Genomic DNA, 18,483 nt, shown 5'->3' with positions numbered 1-18,483 from the left:
TGTGATCTCTGTCTGTCAAATAAATCAATAAATCAATAAATAAATCTCAAGAAAAAGAAAGAAAGAAATAGAGCAGATATTCTTGCCTTGTTCCCAGTCATGGGGTAAAAGTGTTTAGACTTTCAGCATATGCTGGCTTACAGGTATTTTGTTTTAAAGATTGAAAATTTTAAGAAAAATTCTTATTTCCTTATTTATTTCAGATCTTATTTGTTTGTCAGAGAGAGAGGGCACAAGCAGGAGGAGAAGCAGGCAGAGGGAGAAGAATGCTTCCTGCTGAGCAGGGAGCCCTCTGTAGGACTTGATCCCAGACTCCTGGGATCATGACTTGAGCTGAAGGCAGATGCTTAACTGACAGAGCCACCCAGGTGTCCCTCCCTCTTTTTTATTAATTTTAAAAAGATTTTATTTATCTGTTTGAGAGAGAAAGAGAGAGTGAGTGGAGGGAGGGGCAGAGGGGGAGAATCTTTAAGCTGAATTCTCGCTGAGCATGTCACGGGGCTTGATCCCATGACCCATGAGATCATGAACCCAGCTGAAACCAAGAGTCGGACACCAAACCAACTGAGTCACTTAGGTGCCCCTAAAAAAATTTATTTTAAGTAATCTCTTCGTGGGGCTCGAACTCATGACCCAGAGATCAGGAGTTGCCTGATCTACTGATGGAGCCAGCGAAGTGCCCCATCTGTAGGTATTCTGAAGCTGCCCTTCAGCTGGTTAAAGAAATTCTCTTTATTTTGGTCCTGCTCAAGTTTGTTTTTGTTTTTAAATCATGAATGGGTGTTGATTTTATCAAATGTTTTCTCACATCAATTGGCATGATCATGAAGTGGCCCCAGATACATCCTTTAAAAAAAAAAAAATTGCGGTGAGATTCACCTAACATATAATTAGCCGTTTTTAAAGTGAGTGGTTCCGTGGCATTGCCTAACCACTGCCTCTACCCAGTTCCCAAACACTTTTCTCACCCCACAAGGAAACCCTGTCCCCATTAAGAAGTTACCCCCCATTCTCCCTCCTCACAGCTCCTGGCAGCCATCAATTTGCGTTCCATCTCTATGGATTTACCTATTCTGGACACTTTGTATAAATGGGGTTGTGCAATATGTGACCTCTCATGTCTGGCTTCTTTGACTTAGCATAACATTTTTGAGATTGGTTGACACTGTGGCATGTGGAAGTATGTGATTCCTTTTTTATGGCTGAATAGTATCTCATTATATGGAAACACCACAATTTCTTAACCCAGCTGTATTCTTTTTTTTTTTTTTTTTTTTTTAAGATTTTACTTATTTGACAGACAGAGATCACAAGTAGGCAGAGAGGCAGGCAGAGAGAGAGAGAGAGGGAAACAGGCTCCCTGATGAACAGAGACCCTCCATGTGGGGCTCGATCCCAGGACCCTGAGACCATGACCTGAACCTAAGGCAGATGCTTAACCCACTGAGCCACCCAGGTGCTCCTACCCCTCTGTATTCTTAACCATTATTCTATGATGTCTTTCCACGTGCCTGGTGTTGTCATTAGCTCTCCAGGGACAACAGAAAACAAAGAATTAGCCCTGCCCAAGTGGAGCCGAAGTCTCTTCTGGAACTTAGTATGCTTTCTGGCGATCGTGTGTTTCCATTCCTGGTCACTCTGAAGGCCCTGTACATTCCTGCTCATAGCGCACCAGTGTTTAGCTCACTGTTCAGATAGGTGTTAATCTGGGTAGGCTTCATGGAGGAAGCAACTTTTGAGTGGAGCCTTGAGGTTCGAGGAGGTGAGCATTCTCCTTGAGCCCACAGTGATTAATAACCATTGTTTATCAGACTCATGCCATGTGCCACATATTGTAATGCATGTGTTAACTTTCCAGGGTCAGCCAGCTACTGAGGGGCAGAGGAAAGTTTGGATTTGAACCAGGACCCACTCCTGGAAGGACCACCTTGTACTGACTGCCTTTCTAAGCCTTACTCCAGACTGGGGTTGGGGTTTTTTCTTTTCTGTATTCTATCTCCCCTGTCTTTCTGCTTCTGGGGACATCTGGATGGGACTAGAGGGTGACAGAACGAAGGGCAAAGCCTGGATTGGGGCACCCCGCGTCTTGGGAAGGACTCTTCAGCTCCTACCCTGCCAGGTCCTTTGGGCTTAGCTGAGACCTGGGCCTCTGGGGCATCCTCTGTCCTTCGCAGCACCCTTTCCTCCCCCAGCCTCCCTACTCCTCCTTCCTTAGCCCCTCTAGCTCATCGGGCTGTGCTGGAGTCTGTGGGGAAAGGAGCAGGATTTTGGCTAAATATAAACCAGGCTGTTCCAGTTTCCAAATAGAACAAAGGAGCAGGGTGTTAAGTTGATTTTTATAAATAAAGAGAGAGGGAGTGAGAGAATATTTTTTCGAGATGTTTAATAAAATCGCCTGTGAGAGGCAGGAAAATCACTGGGCTGCAGTGGGAGGGTCTGGAGGAGGAAGGGGGTGAGTGAGAGGGTGGGAAGTGCTTCCTCCTTCCTGCTGTGATCCTTGCCAGTGTCCTTGTCCTTTTCCTGGGACCAGAGAGAGACGGTGGGGCAGAAGGGGCCCGAGAGGCAGGGGAGGGACATGAGGGTCCCCCGGAGGAGGAGGAAGAGAAGGACAAGGAAGGCTCATAATCATAACAGCCACTGCGTATGGAGCAGCCGCTGTACGCCAGGTCCGGGGCTAGATGTACGCATCATCTCAGCAAGTGCGCACAAACGCAGAGAAGCTGGGATGCTCGTCATTGGGTGCTCTGCGATCTAGCCCCTGCCTACCTCTCTGACCTCATCTCCTCACTCTCTCCCCCTGGCTCACTTCACTCCCACCATGCCAGCTCCAACACCAAACTCATTCCCCTCTCAAGGCCCACGTGCCTGCACTTCCCTCTGCCTCAAGGTCTCATGGCCGGCTCCTTCCCAAGGCTCAGAAGAAGGGACGCCACATTTTCCTGACCACCTTGTCTGAGAGTTCACCCTCACACCTACCCCAGTTAGGAGCACGCTGCCTTGGTTCATTTTCTTCATTCACATACCACTTCTTCTTTTTTTTTTTTTCCTTAAGATTTTATTATTTATTTGGGGCGCCTGGGTGGCTCAGTGGTTTAAGCCTCTGCCTTCAGCTCAGGTCATGATCCCAGGGTCCTGGGATCGAGCCCCACATCGGGCTCCCTGCTCAGCAGGGAGCCTGCTTCCCTCTCTCTCTGGCTGCCTCTCTGCCTACTTGTGATCTCTGTCTGTGAAATAAATAAATAAAATCTTAAAAAAAGAGATTTTATTATTTATTTGAAAGAGAAAGAGAGCTTGAGAGAGTGAGATCACAAGCGTGGGGTAAAGGGAGAAGCAGACTCCCTACTCAGTAGGGAGCCTGATGCGGGACCTTGATCCCAAGACTCCGGGATCATAATCTGACCCGAAGGCAGATGTTTAACCGACTGAGACACCCAGGCGCCCTCACATATCACTTTTGAAATTATTTGCTTATGTCTCTCTTCTGCGTCCACCAAAAGGAAAGCCCCACGAAGGCAGAGGTTCTGTCTCCCTAATCCACTGCTATGGGACCAGGGTCTACAGCAGAGCCTGGCACATGATAGATGTTGCTGAATATGCATTCACTAGAATGAATGGATAAGTGAATGAGGCTCAGAGAGGTAAAGTGACTTGCTCAAGGTCACACAGCTAGGAATGACAAAGCCAGAAGGGAGCCCAGATTTGTCTGACTCCCAAGCACATGCCCTTTCTACTATTTTAAAGATATATTTTTGAAGATTTTATTTATTTATTTATCAGAGAGAGAGAAAGGTCAAGCAGGGGGGAAAGCAAGCAGAGGGAGAAGCAGGCTCCTCGCTGAGCAGGGGCTGGGATCATGACCTGAGCAGAAGGCAGATGCTTAACTGATGGAGCCACCCAGGCGCCCCTCTACTATTTTATGTCTTGAGCATGGTGGAAGAGGGGACTTGAGGGGGTGTCTCTGGAACCTGGGGACCTAGGTCTGGGCGATGACCAGACACAACCCTGGAGGATCAAAGTAGGGGTGCCAATGAAGCCAAATTATCCCCATCACCTTCATCTTTAAACGATGTGTGTGACACAGAAAAATTATTATGCAGATCTTTTTGGGAGCCTTTAGGCAGAGAGTTTTACTCAATAGCACCCAAAGGAGAGCTGATCTGTGCTTTGGGGAGTGGCAGAAAACTTCTCATCTCAGGAAGTGGAAGGGATGCCAGGGGAAGCAGAGATATTTTGCACTCCCACCCACCTGCTCCCCTTCTCCCCACCGCTCTACTCCCAGTGCTTTGTCACGTGGGGGTGGGCTAGGAACAAGCAGTTGCACATGCCCCCGGGGCCTGAGGGGAGGTGGCTGTGCCTTTTCTGCTGACGTCAGGTTCTGCCTCACAGGTACTGTGTGGCTTGGACAAGTCACGGCTCTCTCCGAATCTCATTTCTTCCCCTGTAAGATGGAGATGGTGATGTTTGCTTGGTTATGAAGATTAGGGATGCAGCATTACATGCCAGGAACCTGAACTTCAAACCCGTGGTAGATGCTCAGCAGAACAGGTGAAAACTGCCATTTTCTTATTTATTATTACCTTTCTCTGAGTTCTAATCTAATTACTCACAGGGACCATCCCTCCGTTAACTGAATAACTACTATATCCCAGGTTCTGGGCTAAACACTCTAGGTGGGGTATCGTGTTGCATCCCCATACCATTTCCAGGAAGTAGACTATTATCATTGTCTTCATAATACTATCATAATAGCATATTATTATCATCTTACTATTATTATTATGGGTGAGGAAAAGGTGGCGTGCAAGGGGGAAGTGACTTGCCCAAGGTCACACAGCACAGAAGGAGCAGCCCTGGGTCTGAAACCCAGGTAGACTCACATCAAGATCTTGGGCTTTTCAACAGTATGCCATTCTGCCTCTGAGGACTAGGGAATCAGTGGGCTTTTCTGGAGCTATGAGAGGTAGAGCCTGGGACAAGTGGGGAGTGACAGGGCCACAGAGGGTCATGGTGAGAAGCAGAGGCCTGACCTTCATGAAGAGGTCTGTGAGGGAGTGGGGGTGGGGTGGGGTTAGGGAGTGATGCTGCAGGTTGAGGGGCTGTGGCTCTGAGCCTCTGACTCACTCAGAGCAGCTTGATTCCCAGCCACAGGGGATGCTATTTATAACCTGCAGGTTCTAGCAGCCTCTGGAGCATGGAGCCTTGCAGGTACCTGGGGCCCTTCTCCCAGGGCTGTGTGGCAAGGAGGGGAAGGCATATGGAGGGAAGGCCACCCGCTGAGCCTCCTTTCTCCTTGGTCTGGATGCTCCGATCAGCACAAAAGGCACATCCCAGTGAGTGAGTGACCCGTGGCTCACTTGTCATCAGCAGAGTGCCCGGCACCTAAGACGCTTGAATGACTGAATGAATGAAGAGCAGCAGCTCCAGGCTTCTTCTTGTTATTTTTTAATTATTCAACTAATTAGAGAGAGAGAGAGAGACAGCAGAACGAGAGAGCAAGAGAGCACATGCAGAGGAGGAGCAGAGGGAGAAGAGGGGAGAAGCAGAAGGAGAAACAGACTGCCCCGCTGAACAGGGAGCCTGATGCGGGACTCGATCCCAGGACCCGGGGATCATGACCTGAGTTGAAGGAAGAGGCTTAGCTGACTGAGCCACTCAGGCACCCCTGCAGGGTGTTTTTTTTTTTTTTTTTTTTTTTAATTGGGTCAGATCACATCATTTCTCTGCCCCAAACTCTCCAGTACTTTTTCATCTCATTTGGAGTAAAAGCCAAAGCCCTCATTAGTGGCCTAAGAAACTCATACACAATCTGGATCCTGCATCTTCTGACTTCCTCGCCTCCCTCCTGCCTACTTCACTCTAGGGGCCTCTTTGCTGCTCTTGGGAACATACTAGTGTGTTCCTGCCTTGGGGCCGCTGCTCTGTTTCCTCCTCTTGGGACGCTCTTCCCCCAGATACTGGCATGTTTTCCTCTCTTACCTCCTTCGGGTCTCTTCACAAATGCCCCCTTCTCACGAGGCCTTCCCTGACCATTCTGCTTCAAACTGCGCCCACGCAGGGATGCCTAGATGACAAAGTCGGTTAGTGTCCAACTCTTGATTTTGGCTTAGGTCATGAACTCAGGTTCATGAGCCCTGCATTGGACTCCCTGCTCGGTGCGGAGCCTGCTTAAGATTCTTTCTCTCCCTCGGCCTCGGCCTCTCTACCCCACCCCAGCATGTGCATGCGCACCCGCATGTGTACTCGCTCGCTCTCTCTCTCTCAAAACAAGAACAGCAACAACAAAAAAACCCCTGCTTCTATGCAATACACTCCTTATTCTGTTTCCCTACTCAGTTTTTTTCCCATGACAGTTGCCATTATCTATTATAGTACATATATTACTAATATCTCCTTTTTATTGTCTGTCTCCTTCTATTAGAATGTCGGTTCCAGGGAACAGGAGTTGCTGTCTCTTTTGCCCACTGCTGTATCCCTAGTGCCAAGCACAGTGCCTGGCGGTTATACAGAGCTCAGAACATTTGTAGACTGCATGAGTTCACAGAGATTTTCATGGACTTGCTGTGTAAGCTTGGATAGCTCACTTCACCTCTCTGAGCCTCAGTCTGTTATGGACTCTGTGGCCTTTCAGTCTGGACAATCCGAGGGCTCTCTCCCTTCAGCCCAGCTCCTGAGTTGTTGTTGTTGTTGTTGTTGTTGTTTTTTTTTTTTTTCAGAATGAATACTTGCTAGAAGGGGAACTGGCCAAGGCCCGGCTTGATATTTTTCTCCCAGACTAGACTGCTCTGTGCAAAGTGTTCAAGCCTGTGAGCGGGCATGTGCCAGCACTCTCGTATCTGTGAGGGGCTTTGAGCAGATGCATTTGTGTGAAGCAAGCCTCAACATGTTGGGAACCTGGTAGAGATAGGGCATTCCAGCAAAATGTCAACACAGGTCCTAATTCTGTCTTCCTGCTTTTTTTTGTTTCCAATGAAGCAAAAAGTAGGAATTTCCAAGGGCATGGCAGACCCTTCTCAAATGAACTAATGGAAACACTCACTTCTCTGGAGATGCAAGGAAAGAGCTTGTTGGCTGTGAATCCCCATACCTGTAACAGGCTGTTTCCGCTTCCTCAGGACCAGCTGTGAGGAACCCACACTAGAGCTGCCCACCTTCCAATAAGGGAAGCCCGCAGAACTGCGAGCTTCAATGGGGATGCCAGGCCCATTTTTAGATCTCATCTGTTCTTAATGGGAGATGGGTCCAAACTTCCCCAGGTTTCTAGAATAATCCCTGGCAGGTCTTCCTCCTTCATCTCCTCAGGTCTCTGCTCAAATGCCAACTTTTCATGAGGCCTTCCCTGACCATTCTGCCTAAAACTGCACCCATGCAATACGTTCCTTACTCCCTACCCTGCTCAATTTTTCTTCATGACACTTGCCATTAACTAACACACTGTATAGATTATTGGTGGGCATTAGGGTATATTCACACACTATCCCATAATTACATGATCTCTTCTGCTTTGGCACACCCCAGGCCTACCTAGCACAGTACCTGTCATCTGGTAGGTACTGCTACATTTTTGTTGGAAAGTTAATCTTCATAAGTAATGGGCAGAAGGCAATATTGTCATTTTACAGATGAAACAGAGGCTAAGCAGTGACATGACTTGCCCAAAGTCACACAGCCAGGACATGAATCCTGGCAGATAGTTGGCTCAGGTTTAACAGGGAAGGAGAGAGAGTACTCCTGCCCAGGGGCCACCACACTTTGGGAAAATTTGGCTTTCAAAGGATGAGCCAGGGTGTCAGAGGGTTTGGATATTTGGGAGACAGAGAAAATTGAGTTCAAATCCTAGGAGGGCCATTAACTGTGCTTTCAGACAAGTTCCTGGTTTTTACTACACAAGTCTCAGTTTCTCCATCTGTAAAACGGTCACATCAACCCTTAAGACTACACAGAGGCACTGGCAGTGTTCACTGCGATATTCAGCACAATGCCTGGTGCCGGTCTAGGTTCAGTACATCCCATGCCCACCCTGACCTCCCAAGTAACCTCGCAACCCCCTCTCCCAGTTCCTTCATCCCTCCAGCAGACCAGGTTGAAATACCCCAACATCCAGGCTAGGGCAAAGAGATCACATGACGAACAGTTCCCCCGCGCACGCGCACCTTCCACATCACGTGGCTGGGTGCCCACACAAGTGCGCAGGTGCGAGGCAGGAGGGAAGCCATGCTCCCGCTGGGCGACATGGGACTATTATGTTCTCGTCTCGGCTGGAACTCCAGGTCTTGGAGCCCGTGGATGTGCGCTTGATTGAGAGAGAGAAAGCAAAGACTTTCTAGAACTTCAGGCGAAGTTCTTTTGGCCTTTCTATTTTTGAGGGAGACTTTGCCCTGTTCCTGGGGCCAAGGCAAACCCCTGCTAGGGGAGTTGGAGATAGGGCCGCCGTGAAGCCCGCCAGCCCTGCTGGGCGACCCTTCCTCGTTCGGAGGAAGAGGCACCCGTGAGTGTTCAGCCTTTGTCTGTTTTTCAGCACTAGGGATACAGTGACATAGGCCCAGCTGGGGAGACAGACATTCCCTGGGAAGTGTAAACTGAGCGGAAAGCAGAGGGAAGAGTCTGAGTTAGTCTGAGGAAAGAAGGGAGAAGTGGTTGCAGACAGTCCTAGGGACAGAAAGGCCAAAGGCCTTCAAGTGGGAAGAAGCCTGGCTGGTCGAGAGTCCTGAGGCAGGGATGGTGGCCACGTGAAGAATTTTGGACTTGATCCTAACCAGTGGGAAGTCATTGAAGCTGCGGAATAATGTGATCTTTATAGTCCTGCATTGAATACTTTGCCTTTCCTTCTCATTCAAAAAAAAAAAAAAAGGATTTTTGAATTCCACACCTGCTATTCTAATTTTTTTTTTTTGAGAAGTAGAGAACAAGAGAACAATGGACTACATATATACCTCCAGAATTAAATGTGCTAACAGATGCAAACTCCTTAGCATTCTATATGTGTTCTATAAATGGTAGTTCCCTTATCTTTCCTCTAAATTCCATTCCACAACTTCTCCTATTCCAGGAGCACGGAAGGAGACCGATCCTCCCTGCAGACCGACGATAAATTTCATTTGAAGTATCCCAGGTGGATGAAAAATCTGGATTAGTTCAAAAGATCAAAAGGTGATTATTTTTCCAAATGATTATTCAAATATTAAGCGTGCCCCAATTGTACAACCTGTGTTTTGATTTATGGAAATAAAATTCATATTGAACTTCTTTAGGAGCAGATTTATCCCGTAAAATGAGATCAAATTGCACAAAGTGAGAACCCACCTCTTTGTTGTTTCTTACTAAGATCACCGCTTTTCTGGCCACATCATAGGCTTTTGAATATTTGTGTGATAGGTTTAAATACTGGAATATGTTTTCTGCTAAATCTCAAGTTGGGGGCCTCAGTTCTGCGGTTCTTGCTTTATAGTTGTTAACATGAATTTTGATGGCATGAGAAAGCTTGTTCTCTGAATTATATTTAGCTCATACAAACTCTACTGCACAATTATGTTGTAAAGAGGAATTAGGTTTTATCTTTAAGTTGTTATTATAGCCTTGTGAGAAGGTGAACGTTGAGAATAAGTATAAAGTAGTAGCATATCGTATTATTAATTTCGCTCCTTTTAAAAACACTGCATGCAGGGCCTAGGACAGACTGACACCAATGGTAGGTTTATCAGTCAGGGTCTGTAAGAAACAGATGGCACTCTCAAATTAGATAATTAGGGGAGGATTTAATAGACTATGTACAAAGGTCAGTAGGGTGTCAGGAAACCGTAAGGATAATGCAGTAACCAGGAGGCTCGCCATAGCGTTGGTCTTTATCACTTCTCGATCTGAATATTGAAAGGGGGAGAAATGATGGAACCCAGAAAGAGGACCCCCTTGAGGAGGAGCGGTGATGTGCTGTTGATAGATACAAACAATCTTTTTTTTTTTTTTTAAAGATTTTATTTATTTATTTGACAGAGAGAAATCACAAGTAGTCGGAGAGGCAGGCAGAGAGAGAGAGAGGGAAGCAGGCTCCCTGCTGAGCAGAGAGCCCGATGTGGGACTCGATCCCAGGACCCTGAGATCATGACCTGAGCTGAAGGCAGCGGCTTAACCCACTGAGCCACCCAGGCGCCCCATAGATACAAACAATCTTATCTGATCCCGAGGTGATCTGGTATGGGGGAACTGCAGCGGGTGGGGTGGGAGGACCCTTTGACCTTACCTTCCTTCTGCCCTCCAGTCTTCTGCTGTGCCCAAATGGAAGCTAAGAGGACAAAGGAGTGAGTTGATGTAGATTTTTAAAACATATTTATTTATTTATTTGAGAGAAAAAGCACAGAGGGAGAGGGAGCAGCAGACTCCCCACTGAGCAAGGAGCCTGATCCTGAACTTGATCCCAGGACCCTGGGATCATGACCTGAGCCAAAGGCAGATACTTAACCCACTGAGCCACCCAGGCACCTTGCACCTTGCACTGATGTAGTTTAGAAAGCTGAGCACCACAGGGCAAACAGCAGGATGGGTAGAAAAGTGGATCTGAAGGGGCAAATGGAAAATATCCGGTAGAGAAGACTTCATTTCCTTCTTGAGTAAAGACTTGACATTTAAATCTTGGTATTTTAGTAAGAAAAAAACCTTTAGGAACAGCATTATAGTAGTGGGTTCAAGGTTATCATTCACTTGTTCATTCTTCTACCATAAAAATACCATAATAAGCATTGTGCTGGGCATTTTGCGAGAAATCCAGCAATGGCAGAAGAATCCCAGACATGCAGTGCATTTTCCTTCTTGATGCATGTTTGTAAAAAAAAAAAAACTTATTATCAAAGTATAGTTGATATACAATATTATATTAGCTTCAGGTGCACAGCACAGTGATTCAACAATTCCGTACATTACTCAGCTCTCACCAGGATGAGTGTAGTCACCATCTGTCACCATACAGTGTCACTGATGCATGTATTTTTAAGAACACATCCCCACTCTATCAAAGCACCTGTTCAGAGCTCTGAATAGTAAACATGACCCCACTGGTCTCAAAATTAGATACTGCTCCCCCAGAAGCAAATGAGGTCAGTTCAGGCAAAGCGGGCAGGTTCTGAATCTCTGGGGAGGCTCCTGGCTATTGTGTTCCTTGCCATGTTGGTAGCTACTAGGTCATAGTGAACAGTCATTTTCAGGCAAGGGGAGCAGAGTAGGAGTTATATCAGTGCTGCTCTGGAAGCTGGACTTGCTCTTATGAATGGAGTTGATTGTGGTCTCACATGTTCTGAATCTGTGAAATCATGCCCCTCTTTAATGAGGTCCTCTTGGAGGAGGAGGGAGCGGTCTCCTTTCCTGACAGGGCTCTGACAAGCAAATCAATTCGTTCCATTTGTTTCCTCTTTGAAAACAGCAATCCTCCAGCATTACATAATCTAATCTTCATGCCTCGCTGGTTTGTTCTGTCCTCCTGAGGAATTGGCAGATGGTGCCAATGCGGAGACCCGCGCGCGCACGCCTCGCAAGCCTCATGGTAACAGGAGAGTTGCTCACAGAGGCTGTCTCTTTGCTGTGGGGTCCCTCGCTGGCATTTGTTTCCCTGGATCAGTTTGCTCTTTAGCATTCCTCAGGCACCACTGGCTTCTTGCCCTGGGCTCTCATTCCAAGATTAATTGGAAATGCCGAAAGCAGATAAAAAGAGAACAGAAAGTGAAGTTGAAAGGGCAGAGAATTTGCCAGATCTTTTCTAAAAGCCCTCCTCCATTAATGGCTGAGTGTCTTCGGGGTTTTAGCTCCAGACCTTCAACTTCCTCATCCAAGCCCAGTCCCTGTCCCCGTCTTTGTTGCTGGGTTACACATAGCCCAGGGACAGGGCTGGCTGGCTGTCAGTGCTGGGGGAGCAGAGTTGTGCTTCAGAAGGTCTCTGAATTTCTTTTTCTCTCACAGTGACTCATACACCAGCAGGAATGATTATTCTCCAGATAGGGCAGTTGCCTAGAATCCACCTTCAGGCCAATGATGTCAGCCTTGCCAAAGGAAAATTATCTCGGACTCTGTAAGGTGAGGAGCCTTCCCTCAAGGTCCTGTCAGCCAGTGCCGTAGTGTTTACATGTCCAGGCAGAGACACTGCATATCCATCTCCTCTGAATACCAGGAGCTTGCAGCTTCCGAGTTAGGAGGGGCTTCTCAGACACCCCGTGCTGGGGGATGTATCTGCCAATACTGGGGACTGAAAGTCAGCAGATATGTGCTTGGTATGGCCTTTTGATCGTGAAATACCGACATACTTCCACATGAGTTGGCAAATAGTTCTATCTTTGAGCTCCCGAGGCCTCCCATCCCTCTGCTACTACTTAAGTGTACAGACCACAGGGTCTCACTTTGGGCGAAGTCATGAGTGGGGCTGCCACTTCCTGCGGCGGTGTTGCGCTTCCTTTGCTGAACCCACCTTGTTTCCAACCCCACGGTACCAGGAGGTCTCCTTGCTGTAGGGCCAGGCACAATTCCAAGTGCCACAGATGTAACCGCCCTGCTCACAGTCTGCACTGTTGGCTGACTCTGGTTTTGGATGAAACCTCTAGGCAATTAGAGCATAGAACCCTTCTGCCTGTGGCAAAAACAGACCTGGTCCCTAAAGGTCACGTGGACTTTCCTGCTGGCCGGTCACTCGGGATCCAGGTTGTAGACACAGACCACGGAAACAATCTCTCTGAAGGGAAAAACCAAACCGTGTCGAATCATCTTTCAATTCCATCGCTCCCACCCCCACCCACGGCCGAGTCCAAGCACAGGGGACTCATCTCTGTACAAACAGTAATGTTTTGCTGCTTTTGATTTGTTACTCATGCACTAAATATTAGGTGAACATCTACCATGTGTCAGTCACTACGTTGGGTGCTAAATAACCGTTAGTGACTGAAACAGGCCTGTCTCTGCTTTCATGTTGCACATAGTCTGGTGGGGGAGATGGGTAATATAGGAGGCCACCATGCTCGGAGCACTGTCAGGCCACCCGAACATGGGTTGCATTTCAGCTCATGGAAACTGCACGGTTGTAATGGTGACTTCCGGTGTGTTGTATGTGGACGGTCCGTGTGGTACCGTGTTAGAAGAGTAAGGCATGGGGGTGGCGGGGGTCATGACTCCTGCCTCCCTCCACTCAAGAGCTCAGAGAGACTGAGAAATGCTCTAGATAAAGGAAGGAAAGGGAGGACTATTCTGCATGAAACCGATGGTCCTGATGTGTTCTAACATTTGGAGATCAGATATACTGTTCTTAGAGGATGGTAACCAGTCCTGGAATGAATTCAGTCACAGGGATGAAAGGTACAGCATACAGAATATAGTCAGTGGCACTGCAGTGGCCTTGTCTGGGGTAGCAGGTAGCTACCTACATGAGTGGTGAGCACAGCATGACCCAAATCACTCTGTTGTATGCTGGAAACTCACATAGCATTGGGGGTCAACTATACTTCAACAACAGCAACAACATAGATGGTAACTTCTGACCAGTCCTGTGAAGCAGACAGAACTTCCTTCATCTGTACTTTCTCTCTCTCCTTTGTCCTTGAAACCAGGAAACAGAATTTGCTAGATAGGATGAGTGGTACAAATTGCACCCACAAAACTGTGGAGAGCTAATGGCCTACATAGGAATCAGCTCATGACAACCTTGACCTCGCTGTCAGAGGCTCTTAACCAACGGAGTTCAGTTGCTACGATTTTGAATATCGTAATTGACATCCCTCCAACAGTCCAGTAGTTGGTTCTACTTGGCAGTATTAGTGATTTTTGCTCTATTCTTGCTTGTTTGATTGAACTTTTTATTGATTTGTTATTGATTTTTTATTTATTTTTAAGATTTTATTTATTTATGTGACAGAGAGAGACACAGCAAGAGCAGGAACACAAGCAGGGGGAGTGGGAGAAGTAGGCTTCCTGCTGAACAGGGAGCCTGATGTGGGGCTCGATCCCAGGACCCTGAGATCATGACCTGAGCTGAAGGCAGACACTCAACGACTGAGCCACCCAGGCGCCCCTTATCTTTTTATTGAGTTATGATTTATACATGGTGAGATGTACAGTCTTACTTGTATAGTTCAGTTTTGACATATGCATATATTCCTGTAACCCACATCCCTTTTCATTTTATTTTAAAAGTCTTGGAATCCTCTTAAGTGATGAACATTTGGGTACAAAGGCAGATTTCTGGAAAGGAATCCCCTATTCAGTCCACCGGCTGCCCCTTCTCTGTGAAAAACAACAACAAAAAATTCTCATCCAATCCTTTCCTGAGTTCCCCAATCACCACAGAGGACTTAAAGCCATAAGAACATTTTGTAATCCCAGCTTTCTGAAACCTAACAGCGATTTTGTCATCTGAAAACAAGGGAGAGATTAAGTGCGGAATTTGATTCTGACAACAGCCAAAAGGAACGAGCTAGACAAGAAACGTCACGGAGAATTAATTCAGACACCACTGTGCAAACGCTCCACAACCTTTTCTGGACTCTGAATATGACACACAGTCCTGGTCAGGGAAGCACAGTTTTTTTGAGAGGAGTTTGCTACAGGGACGTGACATTATCAGGGCGGGACGTATTAAAGCAGAGACCCATGTACATTTTTCAGAATTTTGCCTTTACCCTGCCTTACTCCTTCTGAATGGCCTCTTAGAAATAAGACATGCAGACAGCTAAACACACTGTGCCCTCTACACGGCTGCCACAGTCTCAGACCCATCTTCTCGAATTAACCGCCCTCGTATGCCGGGATGTCTTTCTAGTGTTCCAAACACAGCTTTTCTTTTGCATCGCTTTGACCAAGGTTTATGCAGTCAAATAATATTACAACATATAATTATTTAATCATTACCATTTGTATAACACTTAAGGGCAAGTGAGACGTTTTATGTGAAAAGGTTCTTGAAGCACTAAAGGTGTATATAACCCATATGGGTTATTTAAAAATTATTTCTCTGAGACAGGATACTTTGCCGTAATTGTATTCCCATTGTATCTCACAATCAGAAAGGCAGGCTGTTCTCCTTTTCCACATCCAGAACTTTCCCTGTCTTTTTTTTTTTTTTTAATATTTTATTTATTTATTTAACAGAGAGAGAGAGACAGAGAGATCACAAGTAGGCAGAAAGGCAGGCAGAGAGAGGGGGAAGCAGGCTCCCAGTTGAGCAGAGAGCCCGATGTGGGCTCCATCCCAGGACCCTGAGATCATGACCTGAGCTGAAGGCAGAGGTCCAACCCACTGAGCCACCCAGGTGCCCCCAGAACTTTCCCTGTCTTTTCTAAAGACAGGGAAATATTTTCTAAAACATTTCCTGAATCTGACCCTGCCTCTACATTTAGTCCTTATTACCTCCCCAGCCAGACTTAAAATGCATAAAGAAAGGCACAATGGCCATTTATCTACGGCTCTCTTCCTGATGCTCACAGGGCATGTGGCGGTGGGGGCACTCACTCATTTTTGTGAAGACAATGCTAATTCGCTCAGGTCCTTCTAGTCCACTCCACGATGCATCAGAACACAGTTCTGCCTGTGTCCTGTATATACTTGCAAAACCTTCAAAGACTCTATTTTTGATAGAATAAAGGACACACACCTGAATGTCACATTCAAATTCCTTCGCGGTTTAGTTCCAAGCACCTTTCCAGGCTAGTCTTCCAGCCCTTGTCCACTGCCCTCAACACCCCCCCCCCCCCCCAGTCCCCAAATGATTCCCAAACACACCGTGGAGGCCCATGTTCCCAGACCTTCACTGAAGCTGTTCCCTCTGCCCGGAATGACCTTCCTTTTACCTTCCTTATTCACCTGGTGGAATTTCACTTCTCCAGACACAGCTCAAATGTCACCCTCTCCAACGCCTTCCCCAGCTCCCCTAAAGGTTCTGTTTTGGTGCTCTCATACCCAGCTTGGCATTCCCTTATTGCCTGTCTCCCATTACATTACAGTGGCTTTCATCCTTTTTTGATTTTTCTGTGAATTCCTTGAGAGCAGGGACTGAATCTCACTGTCATTCTTTAAAAATCTCCCGAATCTGACCACTTCCTACCACCTCCCCTACCAGTCGTTCTAGTTAAGCCTCCATCCTGTCCCACCTGTTCCATGTGACAGCACCTGACCGGATCCACGTTGCCACACTGCTGTCCAACAGAGGACGCGCTGCAAAACAGCCAGTGATCTCTTAACAAGGTAAACAACCATATGCCCCTCCTCTACCACAAACCTGCTAGCAGCTTTCCTTCACACTTAGAAAAAACCCAAAGCTGCCGGCTGTCTGGCCTCTGCTTCCCCTCTGATTTCATCTGTACCACTCGCCCCCTTGCTCACTCCAGCCCCATTTGTCTCTTTGCTTCTCCTTGACGATGCCAAGCTGTTTTCTCCTTGGGGCTTAGGAACCATCTCCCCTCTGCCAGGAAAGCTCTTCCCCTGGATGCATGCATGGCTTGTTGATTACCCCGCTGTTGTCCCTGCTCAGATGTCCCGTCCCCAGGGAAATCCTCCTCAATCACCCTGCATTACACCCTCCTATCTTACCTGCTTTATTTCTCTTTATGGCACTAAATGCCACCAGTTTGTCACCATTGATTTCCCACGCATTTATGTAGTTGTTCATTTGTCAATGAAGAGAGAGACTCTCTGACCATGTCTGTGGTACCTAGAACAGTGCCTGGCAAATGATAGGCACTCAAGTGTTCGTTGAATGAATGGATGAATCTTTCTGTCCCAGGTGACTAACGTGGTGCCTGGTTCTAGAAATCCTTAAGTGAATGAACAAATTAGCCCATTTTACAAATGAAATGGAATCTTGGCATATATCCAGGATGATCCAGGATCTGAGTGCAAGTGTTTCATCCATTTGTTCTACGAGCATTAGCTTGATTGCTTTTATTTAATATCATAGGTGATGAAACTGGGTTTATCACATTTTCAAAAACTGCTTGGTGACAGAGGTCAAGAATACTTGAGGGGGCGGTGCCTGGGTGGCTCAGTGGGTTAAAGCCTCTGCCTTCGGCTCAGGTCATGATCCCAGGATCCTGGGATCGAGTCCCGCATCGGGCTCTCTGCTTAGTGGGGAGCCTGCTTCCACCTCTCTCTCTGCCTGCCTCTCTGCCTTCTTGTGATCTGTCTATCAAATAAATAAAATCTTTTTTTTTTTTTTTAAAGAATACTTGAGTGGGGGGCGCCTGAGTGGCTCAGTCATTAAGCATCTGCCTTGTGCTTAGGTTGAGATCCCAGGGTCCTGGGATCAAGCCCCACACTGGGCTCTGGGCTCAGCGGGGTACCTGCTTCTCCCTCTCTCACTCCCCCTGCCTAAGTTCCGTCCCTCATTGTGTCTCTCTCTGTCAAATAAATAATTAATAAAATCTTAAAAAAAAAAAAAGAAGAGGGGCGCCTGGGTGGCTCAAAGGGTTAAAGCCTCTGCCTTCGGCTCAGGTCATGATCCCAGGGTCCTAGGATCAAGCCCCACATCGGGCTCTCTGCTTGGCAGGGAGTCTGCTTCCTCCTCTCTCTCTGCCTGCTTCTCTGCCTACTTGTAATCTCTGTCTGTCAAATAAATAAATAATATCTTAAAAAAAAAAAAAAAGAATACTGAGGGAATTTCTAAAGACAACCAAGAGTTGTTATTCCAAAGACTTGGCCTCCCATCAGCTCCTGAGGGAATCTGATAAGGTATTTTCTTTCCTGTGATTTATACAGAATGTACACTTGCTGACTGAACCCAGATTATTATTCTGAGGGCTGGAACAGGTAAGACATTGACCCCAAACTCTGAGAGGGTGGGCCCTCTACAGCCTTCATACTGCAGCGGATGTTGCAGTGGGGTTTCTCGGCTGCTGCACCCCAGCCTGCCTTAGTGTGTGCCTCAGAAACCCAGGTGGCTTTGATTCTGCAGTTCCGTCCGTTCTGGGTGAGCTGGGAAAGATTTGCCACACTTCTCTTGTTCACTTTGGTCTCTGGCAGTTGCTTTTCTGGCCCATTTTGTTTGTTGTTCTTAATTCCTTGCATATGGAGATATAAAAGAAACAAGCAGTGGCCACCCTTGGCACGGTCAAAGTGTAGCATATTGGCAATCTGTCCATCAGTCCTTTTGAGGCCAAGCGGTGACCACATTTGCCCGATTCTCATGCATGGATGGCATCAGGACCAGAGACCAGAACAGGGAGAGCCTGGGAGGTTCACACCCCATTCAACACCCCCCCCCCTCCCCCCCGTCAAATCTCAAGTATCCCATTACTAGACAAGAGTGGCAGATGGGGCCTCAGGAGGTGCAGAGGGAAGGGAACTAACCAGCTCCCTGTGTACTCTGTTTCAAGTCCTTATCCAGGGCCCTTTACATGCATGGTGTCATTGGATGTTACCAAGGAGTTAGTTAGGGTTGTTACCTGCATCTAAGAGAAGAGAAAAACAAGGTTCAGAGAGGTTGATGACACTTACCAAGATGGTAAGTGGCAGAGCTAGGATCTGAGGCCT

This window comes from Mustela lutreola, chromosome 11, assembly GCF_030435805.1.
Source record: "Mustela lutreola isolate mMusLut2 chromosome 11, mMusLut2.pri, whole genome shotgun sequence".
Lineage (NCBI taxonomy): Eukaryota > Metazoa > Chordata > Mammalia > Carnivora > Mustelidae > Mustela > Mustela lutreola.
This window is presented reverse-complemented; position numbering follows the sequence as displayed.